The sequence below is a fragment of the Rhinichthys klamathensis genome, unplaced genomic scaffold (assembly GCF_029890125.1).
Source record: "Rhinichthys klamathensis goyatoka isolate OS25496 unplaced genomic scaffold, OSU_Roscu_1.1 h1tg000261l_1, whole genome shotgun sequence".
Taxonomy (NCBI): domain Eukaryota; kingdom Metazoa; phylum Chordata; class Actinopteri; order Cypriniformes; family Leuciscidae; genus Rhinichthys; species Rhinichthys klamathensis.
This window is the reverse complement of record NW_026606782.1, coordinates 998,527-1,011,123: the sequence shown is the minus strand read 5'-3', so window position 1 is coordinate 1,011,123 and position 12,597 is coordinate 998,527. Positions and strand designations below refer to the sequence as shown.

The 12,597-nt window shown below is 41.1% G+C and overlaps 1 pseudogene; it reads left to right on the top strand.

The window, feature by feature from the left end:
- Positions 1-795: 795 nt before the first annotated feature.
- LOC130101716 (uncharacterized) lies at positions 796-3,999 on the top strand (annotated as a pseudogene).
- The last annotated feature ends 8,598 nt before the right edge of the window (positions 4,000-12,597 follow it).

Below are 12,597 nucleotides of genomic sequence, written 5' to 3'. Positions count from 1 at the left end.
CTTCAATTCACCCTAAAAGTAGGGGCAGATCAGGTAAAAATAGCTATAAAAAACACAAATAGCATTTTAATTTCAACATATTAGAACATGCATTCAAATATATTTTAGGTACATGTTTAACTGTGTGCTGAAAATGATCATTGTAACAATGCATTGAAAGTATACTTTCAAAATACAATATATACAATAGTATATTGTACAAAGTATAGCTATATTTGTTTATTAATGTGCATTTGTTATTGAAGGCAAAGTGTGCAATTTGTAGTATTTGGAATATGCCAAAGGTATTACTGAGAAAATACTTTTTACTCATACAAGCAATATACCATAAGTTTATTATATTTGTTTCGAAGACACTCGTAATCAATTTTTAATGTACTTGTAACATATAAAGTACACTTTAATATCAGTAATCATACATGTAATTCTGTATAGGGACTCAGGCATATATTTAAAGTATACTAAGAATACTTGAAGTTGTTCCACAAAAGTACACTAAAATTATGCTTTACTACAATTTAATTTAGTACAAAATTAGTTGTTCCAAAATAGCACACTTCAAGTTAACTAATCATTAACACACTTAATAAATACTGCAAGTATACTAAGAATTTTTTTTTTTTCACCAGGGCAATCATTTCGATTTTAATACCAATGATATTTAGAGGTCCAAAATAAACTTCAGAGAGGACATATAACGCTATAGTGTTATGTTGCTATGATCAAAATCATCAAGCATGCAATGTTGAGTGCATTCTGAATGTCCTGTAAACTCTGTAGGAGCAGGGCCCGGAAGCACCCCACAGAGCCCAGAGCCTCCAAGTGGTGCCGCCAGTCCCTCCAAGCAGGCCATCAGGGAAGAGAAGGATCAAGTGGCCTCAAGCCTCTAAAACATCAGAGTGGCAGAAGTTCGACGAGGATGTGGATTCAGTGCTAGAAACAATGGCCAAAGGGGATATGGAGAGGAGACTGCAGGCTATGACAACTATCATAGTGAGTATGGCTGCGGACAGGTTTGGAGTTGAGGAAGAAAGAGGGGCTAGGCAGCCCTATAGCATGAACCAGCGGGCGATTAAAATACACAACATCAGGACAGAGCTGAAAGCCTTGACCAAACAGTACAAGGTGGCAAGACAAGAGAAGCACGCGCCATTGGCAGAGCTTCGTACTGTGCTCAGGAAGAGACTCCTTACCCTGCGCAGAGCGGAATACCACAGGAGGCGGCGCAGAGAAAGAGCTCAGAAACGCACTGCCTTCATCAGCAACCCATTTGGGTTCACCAAACAGCTCCTCGGACAGAGACGCAGTGGATGCTTAGCCTGTGCAAAGGAGGAGGTCGAGCAACACCTTCAAAACACTTTCAGAGACCCCACCAGAGACCAAGACCTGGGACAGTGTGACACCGTGTTGAGACCACCAGAGCCAACGGTGGCATTCGACCAGAGGGAACCTCTCCTGAAAGAAGTTCAAGATGTGGTAAAGAGGGCAAGAACCGGGTCAGCACCAGGACCAAGTGGAACCACTTACAAGGTATAGAAACACTGTCCCAAGTTGCTACACCGGCTTTGGAGGATCCTAAAGGTCATCTGGAGAAGAGGGAAAGCAGCGCAGCAGTGGCGGTTTGCTGAGGGTGTGTGGATCCTTAAAGAGGAGGACGCCAAAGAGATCAGCCAGTTCAGAATCATCTCACTACTCAGTGTTGAGGGGAAGATCTTCTTCAGCATTGTGGCTAGGAGGCTTAAGGACTTCTTCCTTAAGAACAGGTACATCGACACCTCAGTGCAGAAAGGCGGTATTTCTGGTGTACCGGGGTGTTTAGAACACACAGGCGTGGTCACGCAGCTCCTTAGAGAAGCAAGGGAGAACAAGGGAGAGCTGGTGGTCCTATGGTTAGATCTGGCCAATGCGTATGGCTCTATGCCCCACAAGTTGGTGTGGGAAACACTGGAGAGGCACCATGTTCCAGCTACAGTCAGAGACCTCATTCTGGATTATTACAGCGAGTTCAGTCTAAGAGTCTCAACAGGGTCAGTAACATCGGAGTGGCACAGATTAGAGGTTGGAATTATCACAGGCTGCACCATCTCTGTGATCCTGTTCGCACTAGCAATGAACATGTTGGTAAAATCTGCTGAACCAGAGTGTAGAGGCCCCAAGTCCAGGTCCGGGATCCGCCAACCACCAATCTGTGCGTTCATGGACGACTTGACAGTAACCACTGAGTCAGTGCCTGAAGCCAGATGGATCTTGAGAGGCCTAGAGAGGCTGTTGGGATGGGCCAGGATGTCTTTTAAGCCAGCAAAGTCAAGATCCTTGGTCCTGAAGAAGGGCAGAGTGGTCGACAAGTTCCGGTTTTCGATTTCAGGAACACCGATGCCTACCATCTCCGAGAAGCCTGTGAAAAGCCTGGGGAGGTACTTTGACAGAAGCCTCAGGGACTCAGCTTCAATAAAGAACACCAGTGAGGAGTTGGAGAAATGGCTGAAGAGCGTCGACAAAACAGGCCTACCTGGCAAATTCAAGGCATGGATCTACCAGCACGGGATTCTGCCGAGGATACTGTGGCCACTGCTTCTCTATGAATTCCTGATCTCCACCATTACAGACCTGGAGAGGAGAGTCAGCCGCTATCTGAGGAGATGGTTAGGTCTACCACGGAGCTTAAGCAACATTGCACTCTATGGTAACAGCTGCAAACTGACACTACCTCTGAAATCGATCGAGGAGGAGTATAAGGTTTTGCGTGCAAGAGAGGTGCTGCAGTTCCGGGAATCAACAGACCCAAAAGTATCTGGGGGAGGGGTGGTAGTCAAGACTGGCAGGAAGTGGAGAGCAGAGGTGGCAGTGGAGCAGGCAGAGTCCCGTTTGCGCCATGGAGTCCTTGTGGGAACTGTGGCCAGAGGAAGGGCTGGACTAGGAGCCGTTGCAGCCCCCCGTTATGACAAAGCGCGGGGGAAGGAGCGGCGGCAACTGGTCCAGAAGTCAGTCAGAGCAGCCGTGGAGGAGGAGAGGAACAGCAGAGCGGTGGGGATGAGACAGCAAGGCGCATGGACTAGATGGGAGCAAGTTGTGGAGAGGAAGATCTCGTGGACTGACCTGTGGAGGGCAGAACCACACCGCATCAAGATCCTGGTCCAGGCGGTCTATGATGTTCTTCCCAGCCCATCCAACCTGCACTGCTGGGGCTTGGCCGAATCACCAGCATGCTCCCTCTGCCAGAAGAACAAGGGGACCCTTGAGCACGTATTGAGTTGTTGCCCAAAAGCTCTGGGGGAAGGCCAATACCGCTGGCGTCATGATCAGGTGCTCAAGACTATCGCAGAGAGCATCTCTAGTGCTGTTTCCATCTGCCAAAAGTCCAGACCTAGGAAGCCAACCATCAGCTTCATTAGAGCCGGAGAAAAGCCAGGAACAAAGAAAGGAACATCAGGGCTTCTCCAAACAGCACAGGACTGGCAGCTGTCAGTAGACCTGGGCAAGCAGCTCAAGTTCCCCCAGCATGTAGTTAAGACCTCACTCAGACCTGACATCATCCTTGTATCTGATGCTACAAAAAATGTTGTCATGCTGGAGCTCACCGTGCCATGGGAGGAGCGAATGGAGGAGGCCATTGAGCGGAAAAAGGGGAAATATCAGGACTTAGTCAGCAACTGCCACGAACAAGGCTGGAAGGCAAGGTGCTTGCCTGTAGAGGTAGGGTGCAGAGGCTTTGCTGGGCAGTCTCTCTGCAGGGCATATACTGCACTCGGCATCACAGGCGAAAGGAGGAGAAGAGCCATCTGTAGCAGCACAGAGGCAGCGGAGAAAGCCGCTAGGTGGCTCTGGATTAAGAGAGCAGAACCGTGGTTGAGCTGCCAGGGCACAAGCTGAGGCTTGATCAACCTCAGCTGGGTCGCCTGAGTGAGGGTGTCTGATGTTCGAGAGACCCGAAACACCCGATGACCTCAGGATACATCACTGATGATGTGGCCTGGTGCATCGGAAGATGTATCAGTACAACTGTGGTCATCATGTATTCTTCTATATATTCCTATAATTGTGGCACACAAATGTGCAACGAGTTTAGAAGGTAATACATTAGTATTGATTTCTGTTTCCAGGTAAGCTAAAAACTAGCTTCAAGTACAGTACTAGCATTTGTGTTTTAAGACAAAAATATATTTAAATATGACTGAATCAACCTGACTAGGTTACACCAACAAGCATTTAAGGTTCAGATAAGGTAGAAGCCACTCATTAAGGCAACAACTGCAGGTTTCCACTTTTAACACTGCAGATCATGAAAGATTAATGCATGAATCTTTGCATATTAAAATTTGAGAGGGAGAGGTTTGTTTAAAATATGATCAGCCCACAGGAAAACTTCCTGAACATGCCAACATCGCCATCACAAACCTAAAGTGACCAGAGTTACACTAACACAGAGTATGAAATTTTAATCTCAACGTTTATGTTGGTGATAAATATGCACTACTGTTTTCCGTTTGACCAATGAAACTGGCTCTCTCACCACTAGGGAAGAAATCTCCCCGCTGCTCTTTGGATTCTATCATATGCTCACAGTGGTCATCACAGCCTTTGCTGTCTAACATCTTATAGCTGACCTATTGATGCATGGGGAGACACTCTGTGCCTCTTGATAATCTTTAACAAGGTCTTTATAAAGGCCATACATTCATTTTAAAGGTCCAAGTCAGAATACAGAAGAAGAAAAAGCAAACAGGGAGTTTTCTCACTTTAAGGCATGTGTCACACTTAACAGTGAGGCGTGATCTTTTATATAAAGAAATAAACAATACTGGAACTAACTACCACTCACTGTTTGGAAAAAAATAAAATGTTTGTTGGGCTTGAAAGTGGGTACAGTGATTTATAGACTTGTGTATTTCGGGGTTTGAGGGTTTTACATTCTGTATGTAAATGTGGTTCCCGACCCCCCTCATGTAAATTAGATTTCAAGATAATCAAGTCCTTAATAATTATCAATGGTGCACTTCCAATTAGTAATCCATTGTTATGGAAATTTGTCTGACATCAACAAATAGTTAGGCTATATTTTGAAACCGATAACTGACACTGCCAATAATACATATAAATCTACATTTTGTGAAACAGATACAACAATTTAATTAAAATTTTATTATTTTTAACATATATTTTTAGGTGCAACTGCCGAAAGCAACATTTTGCATCCCACAATCACTTAACAAATATAAATGTAAAAAAAAAAAAAAGAGTAAAGTACCCCTGTGGTGAAAATCAAGTGTTTAATGTTGTTTATATGGTGTTTTTAATGTGCTTTAAAGGGATACTCCAACCAAAAATGAAAATTCTGTCATCATTTACTCACCCTCAAGTTGTTGCAAACCTGTATGAGTTTCTTTCTTCTGCTGAACACAAAGGAAGATATTTTGAAGAACGATTGGAACCATACAGTTGTTTGGCACCATTGACTTCCATAGTAGAAAAAAAAAATACTATGGAAGTCAATGGTGCCAAAGTTCCAATCGTTCATCAAAATATCTTCCTTTGTGTTCAGCAGAAGAAAGAAACTCACACAGGTTTGGAACAACTCGAGGGTGAGTAAATGATGACAGAATTTTCATTTTTGGGTGGAATATCCCTTTAAGACAAACCATGTGCAAATTCATAAGTCAACACCATTGCTGAGTATTTTCTACTTAAAACTGCAGTGAACCAAAGACAGTCTCAAAAACGCGGTTTGAAATTGCTGGTGTTTCTGACGTCACCAACTACCTTGTAACCAGTCACGTCAATGTGTGATCGTCAACGAGTGGATCTCTGTGCTGGTGCGAGTGAGTGGAGGCGGGGCTAATTTGCATATTCATAGAACCGCATATACTAAATGAGGAAAGGGTGTAGAGTTACATTCAAGCTATTTTAAGGCATGACAAATTAATTATATTATTTAATATATATTATATTCACAGTCTTTCTCTTGTAGGAAAGCAAACCCAAGACTATTGTTAATATTTTCGCAACAGCTCACCTGCTCCAGAAAGTCACACGTTTGCAGGTGCGTCCGCATCTGTGTGTGTGAGCGTGTGTGTGTGTGTGAGAGAGAGAGAGTGTGTGAGTGCGTGTGTGTCTGTTTAACTTATTGAATCGTAATAATTCTTTTCTGTATTGCTGCAGGTCTGTAAGACAGCAGAAACGCTACCAGTGTGAAAATACAAGTTGTAAGGGTGTTGCCTGCTTGCATGGTGTGAAAGAGGGCTAAGACAATACAAAAATGATACAGAAGTATTGGGAATTTGATTTGAGATTTATGAGATTGCTTAAAGCAATATAATATGGAATAGAGCAACCCACGAGAATCAAGATCTTTATCAGTCTCATAAAGACATACTCGACCTCATTTATCAAGCAAGATTAACTGTCAGCTTGGATTAAATTCAAGGTGCTTAAATTTTGTGGTGCTCAGAATTCAAAGTATCACAGACAAAATAATGTATCCGATGCATTTCTTACAGCAAAAGTGATGATTTGATTTAGAAAATGACAATAGAACCTGCTGCTGACCTGTTAGACTTATGAAAAATATGAATTAAATATTCCTTCAAACATTGCAAATGAAACTCTACTATTCAAATATTCTAACATATTCTACTGTATATATCCTTAGTATATAATATTCCACAGTATTCTATCAAATTTTACACACACAGTATGGTGGATAATTATCTGTCCTTGACTTGTCTGATAAAAGGTCAGGCATGTTTAAGTGTGAAAAAAAATGTTTGTTTTGTCATTACAATTATGATCCCTAATGAAAAAGCATCACTTTATTGAGGTCTATCCACAGAGAAAATCCACAGAGCCAGTCATCTCCAAACTCAAAACTGATGGAAAAAAAGTACCTTCGAGTCTCAAGCAACTGTAGTTGCTCTCCTCATTAAAATTAGATTTTCCTTTATTTTTATCTGACTACAAAACACTGCCAGCTTCACTACATTCACAACTTTTAATCAAAACAACTAGCTAGAACTTATTTGAACCTTACGAACTATAATTGCAACTTGCTTAGCATATAATGTTGCATCAAAGCTTTGAATTAATTTCTCACATGCTTTTCAACCCCCAGTTAGAATGTGTTAATTATCGGGGAACACAAAAGATGCAGTGTAAATATGCTTGGATGGCACTTTATTAACGTAATCGTGGTGAACCACAGTGCTCCTGCACTCATACGAAGAGTCCAAAAGTTTTCTATGAAGATATCGTACTGGGATCAGTTAATTCACACTTGAATGAAGGCAGGCTGGAAAAAACTTGATGATTTTGCTCGCCATATCAAAGCTGCTACTGGATGATGGCCTCTTTCATTTCTGATGATGAATATTCATCTTGAGGACCAAAATGGAAAAATCTTGGGATTAAATCTACCGATTTTGTCTACCTAATTTTTTCACCCCAAATTCAGTCCCAGTATTTGTCACTGGATATTAGTTATACTCATTTTAAACTTCTCTGATCATTATCCTGCACAGCTGCTCAGATTTATTAAAACACTTTTTTTGGTCCGTCTTTCACTTGAAATTACTATTTAATTATTGATTTAGACCATTCAACACAGCACTTGACATCCTATAAATCTGATTCTAAATTGTTCTGTGACTGATGTGCACAGAAAGGATCAATGGATTAATTTCTATGAGAAGGGTGTTCTTGTGGGCCGAAGACGTGCCTGCACATGCAAAGAGCAGGATTATGACATTTGAGCCAGGGGCTTTCACGTCTGATGGGTGGAGGAAAGCTGGCCTAAAAGGGCTGAGTTGATGACAAATGGTAAGGTATGAGGCAGAGCGTTCTCCCTACACAGCTCAATCACGCTGAATAAACACACCACCACACACCCCTGGCTCTAGAACTGTCTGTCTTAATAGTTGTCTAACAAGACTGTGACTACATGAGTGTGTAAGTGTAGTTAATTTGCTTAAGAAGAGTTTTTAAAAAAACAATAAAAAAACAATTTGTTAACCTCATTTCATTTGAAAATATGTCTTTCTAGAACACAAATGTGGTGTGTGAGTGTAGTTCATTCACATACAGACTGTTTCCAAAAATAAATAAATAAGTAAGGTAGGCAAATTTCAGAGCAGCTAGCAATAGTAAGCTAGCTTTGAAAGCATGAGATCCCACCCTCCATAACATCTCCAAAGCCCTGCCTTCTTCAAAACACATGAACGTGCACAGCAGAGTTTGCAAAGCAGTACGAGACGAGACACGGCATTAAATTACCTCATGTCTCAAAGCACATAACATTACAATAATATTGAACATAAACAACTTAAAGCTGCAGTCCACAGTTTTTCCTCTTTGTCGCCATCTCTGTTCGATATGTGCAATTGCAGTTAGTCACGGAATTATAAACTTTACGTGAGTTGTACCTCGGCACGTCACAGCACAGATGAATCCAATGTTTTGAGGAGAATGTGCAGCTGTCAGTCACCGCGCGGTGTGGATACTGTCATTCAGAATCACAGATTTTACTTTTTGGAAGTATGACCAACATAAGAATTTTCACCCTAAATTGTCATCTGAACTAGTAAGTTACATCCACGTTTGTTCTGACCAACTAAGGGGAAAAAAAGCATTGCAGTAAATCGTGCTGATTAAATCTAACGATCGCTTATCATTAGAGGTGGGCGATATATCGTTTAGACGATAATATCCGAATTGTTGTCTGGACGATATGCAAAATTGGGATATCGAATATTTCATAATTTGTACAATCCGACCCCCCAAACATGAAAAGAGTTGAAGGAAGTTAAAGAGAAAACAAATAACGCACACTAACCTTCTAAACAATCATATGTAGCGATTTTAATACTGTAGGGGTTTGTTTGACTGTATTTTATTTTATTTTTTGTACAAAATCACGATCGTTCCTCAATTGCACGAGAGTAAAGCTGCTACTAATTTGCAATATACAACTACGAAGTTCTTACCTGTGTGTTATGACGTTTCTTAGGTTGAAGCAACAATCCAAAAGAGTAAAGCCGATGTACGATTAATAAAATAGCTGCTAGAAAAGGCAAAATGTGCGTTGTTTGCGGAAAAAGGAAGTCTGAAGTTAAAAAGTTTTTCTTAAATGTCTGTGGCGTCCTCAAGTGGCGAGCTTCGTGATTGCATCATTAGAAAATTGCGTTGTATAATGAGTCCAAAAGATGGAATACATTTTTCCAAAGAGATCGGTTCGGTACGCATTACAAACCGAACCATTCCGGTGGTTGGACCATTTTTCCTGCCGACCAAAATCCGCGCTGGAGCGAACACCACAACGTTGCCCAACATCAAATGGCAAATGTAATGAAAGCGGAACGAAACTCATTATTTTGTGCTTCACGGACCGTTTATCAGTTCGGACGAATGTCAGTGCAGCGCGAGCCGACACCGTTACTACATAAGAGAAGCGTAAAGAAAGCATTTGAATTCGCCACTTAAATAACATCGCTGCGAGATCTAGTGAGAAGCGTTACAATTTCTCCGTTAATAACGGATCAAACAGCACTGACGTGGAAACCAGGAGAAACATCGTTCCATGAATGAACTATAGGTTTTAAGTCCACAGATCATTCACCATGGATTTAATGTAGTAACACTATCTTGTAGCCATGGAAGTTTTGCAGAAATATTAAAATGCTTACAAGTACGTCACACATCTTTTTCCAGCACTTCAAAACTCAAATGTTATATGTTATTTAAATGTTATTTTTAATGTGATGACCAGAGCATTATTTGTTCATCCTTCAAAGATTACCCCTATTTATAAAACTAAAAGTTTCAAGGTGTAGGAAAACTCACACTTATTTAAAAATATATTTTTTCTTTTAATAAATATTACATTTCTATGGCATTTCTTTATTTTTTGCTGCATCGAAAACGTACCGAACCGTGACACCACTGTATCGTATCAAACCGAACCGTGAATTTTGTGAACCGTTACACCCCGATTAAAAATATAAAAGAACAATAAAGACTTTATTGAATAATATTTTATTATTTTAAAAAGTTTAGGAGTCTTTAAATCAATAATGTCTCATATCTTTATGTACTAGTAATTCTATACAATAATAGGTCAAATCAAATGCAGCAAGTCAAAAGACCAACTGAACCTTCTTTGCCAGTTTGCACACATTTCTTTGAAGGATTGCAAAAATATCGTCTGAATATCGATATCGAGATATTGAAAAAAAATATTGAGATATTCATTTTTGTCAATATCTCCCACCCCTACTTATCATATCACGTCAAACCGTGCAAATTATACTTTGTTCTCAAATTGTTAATGTTAACAACATCAGCATTGCGTGACTACATTAAAGCCCTTCCGATATTTATCCTTGTTTTCGCATGGGCCGGTTGCAGCCTCTTTTTCCAAACTCTCAGTCCAAAGTCTTTTGTATTTTACAATGGGTGAATCTCCAGTAATCACTGGTGATTGTCGTTTGAACCTTTCTGGATTCACCATCAAATTAATAAGTTTAATTATATCAAGTGCTGTGAGAAAAGGCTATAAATCCAACATCCTCACTCGCAATAAAGCTTATACTAGCCGAGACTCCTTCTTCATGTGTACAGATGTGACGTAATGACGCAAAGACAAGCTCAAATTTCCCGCGGAAATCCACCAGTGCCACTGGAATTAAAAACATTATTACAAGCTTACCGTTTTGAATCGAGCTAAGGCAAGCAGATAGTTTTGAACACTGGCTGGTTATGTACTTGCTCAATTTATTTTGAATAATTTTGAACCCAAAAAAGTTATGGACTGGAGCTTTAAAGAGCTCTTACTTGTACCACCTTACTGCTGCAGATTCATTTCGGCGTTGACAGTGTTGACATAGAAAGCAATAAAATCGGGCCACGAACCGCTCAGAGTATAACGTCACAGGTTTTCATCTCTTTCATCTCTTCATCTATTAGTTAAAGTCCCTGTAAAGGCAATTTAAAAAAAAAATTCTAAACACATTATAAATGCTAGAAATGTATTGCTAAAACATATTACAAAGACTGTGAACTGTGAAGTACTGAATTGTGGAGTTAGAACATTAAACAGTTTTTCACCATTGCTATTTTCCGGATTTTCTGGGCGGGGCTAAAACGGGGCTCGATGACGCACTGGAGCCCTTGAGCTCCTGGACACGTCCCTACTTGATGACGCACTGGAGCCCTTGAGCTCCTGGACACGCCCCTACTTGATGATGCACTGGAGCCGCTGAGGCTGGCCGCTCCTAACAATATTATAGAGCACATTCACATCAGTGATTTGCCGGAATCAGAGAGCGCGTTCACACACAACCCGTGTATGTTCCTGAAAGACAAGTGACATCGATGTGACATGTAATGTCTCAGCAACGTGCTTATGAGCTGCTATTTCTCTCTGGAGAAACCACGCTTGTGCATTTTTTTCTCTGATTCGATCATAAACTAGTGCATTACGTACCGTTTCACTAGCCTGCTTTCACTTCACTTCAGCGTCATCATTACGACACGGCATTGGTTACGGCTTTTGTTCACACAGCGCGCGTTCCGGGTCTGAACACGGCAATGTTACTAGGTCCCCAGACCGGCATCGATCCCGGCATCAGTCCCGGGTCGTGTTTGCGTTCACACAGAAGCAGGGCCGGCGATTGCTATAGGCGAACTAGGCGGTTGCCTAGGGCGACAAATGTGTTGGGGGCGCGGGCGCCCTCTAGTGTCGCCCTTGGCCTACTTCCCATTAATCATAGAATTAGAATGACAAGCGAAACAAAAACATGTTTATTAAACACGATCATCCTAAGGCGCCCCTCAGCCATACGTTTAATTACTTGTCAACCTGATTATTAGATTGAATGGATGATTATTGTCGATCATTTCCTAAAGGGGGGGTGGGGGTTAGTTGCGTTACGTTACGTTCTATGGTTACGTTAGGGAAGTGCTCAGCTGCTGCGCGCGCTGATCGAAAATGAAGCGGTCTAAACCCTCTGGTGCACAGGGACGAAAACGGAGAAAGCAACAAGATAAAAAGAAAGCCCAGTATAGAGGTCAGTCTTCTCATCTCATCCATTAAGGTGTCAAATGTTCTGGCCATCGGGACAACCAGGAGATTCCCGTGGGGCCGACGTGCTTTTTGGGCCGATATATAGGCTAACGTTACATCTCATACTTTTATTTTTCTATTTTTGTCTTAACGGCCCATTAAACTCGTACATCGGTGGCCCATTAGTTTTGTTTTGCTTAATTGGCGGTGCTGGGTTACTTCCAAATATATAACTTACTTTCAAGTATAGAAATTTGTACAATACTCATGAAAGTTTCCTTTATTTTTCAGTGCATTTGTTTTACAATATAGCCTATGGCAATTATTGTCATGGGATTAATATTATATCTATTATTATGTAGTAGTGTAATGTAGACAAACACTAATTAAAAGAGGTTTGAATTTTTCTTTGTTCAATTTGCACACTGAATATGGGTTGGAGCTTTTAGTTTTGAACTCTCAAAGTGCACCAGATTGATGAATTTAACATTAAAATGCTCAAAATTTTCTTACGGGGAAATACCCCCGAAACCCCCTTAACATTGTAG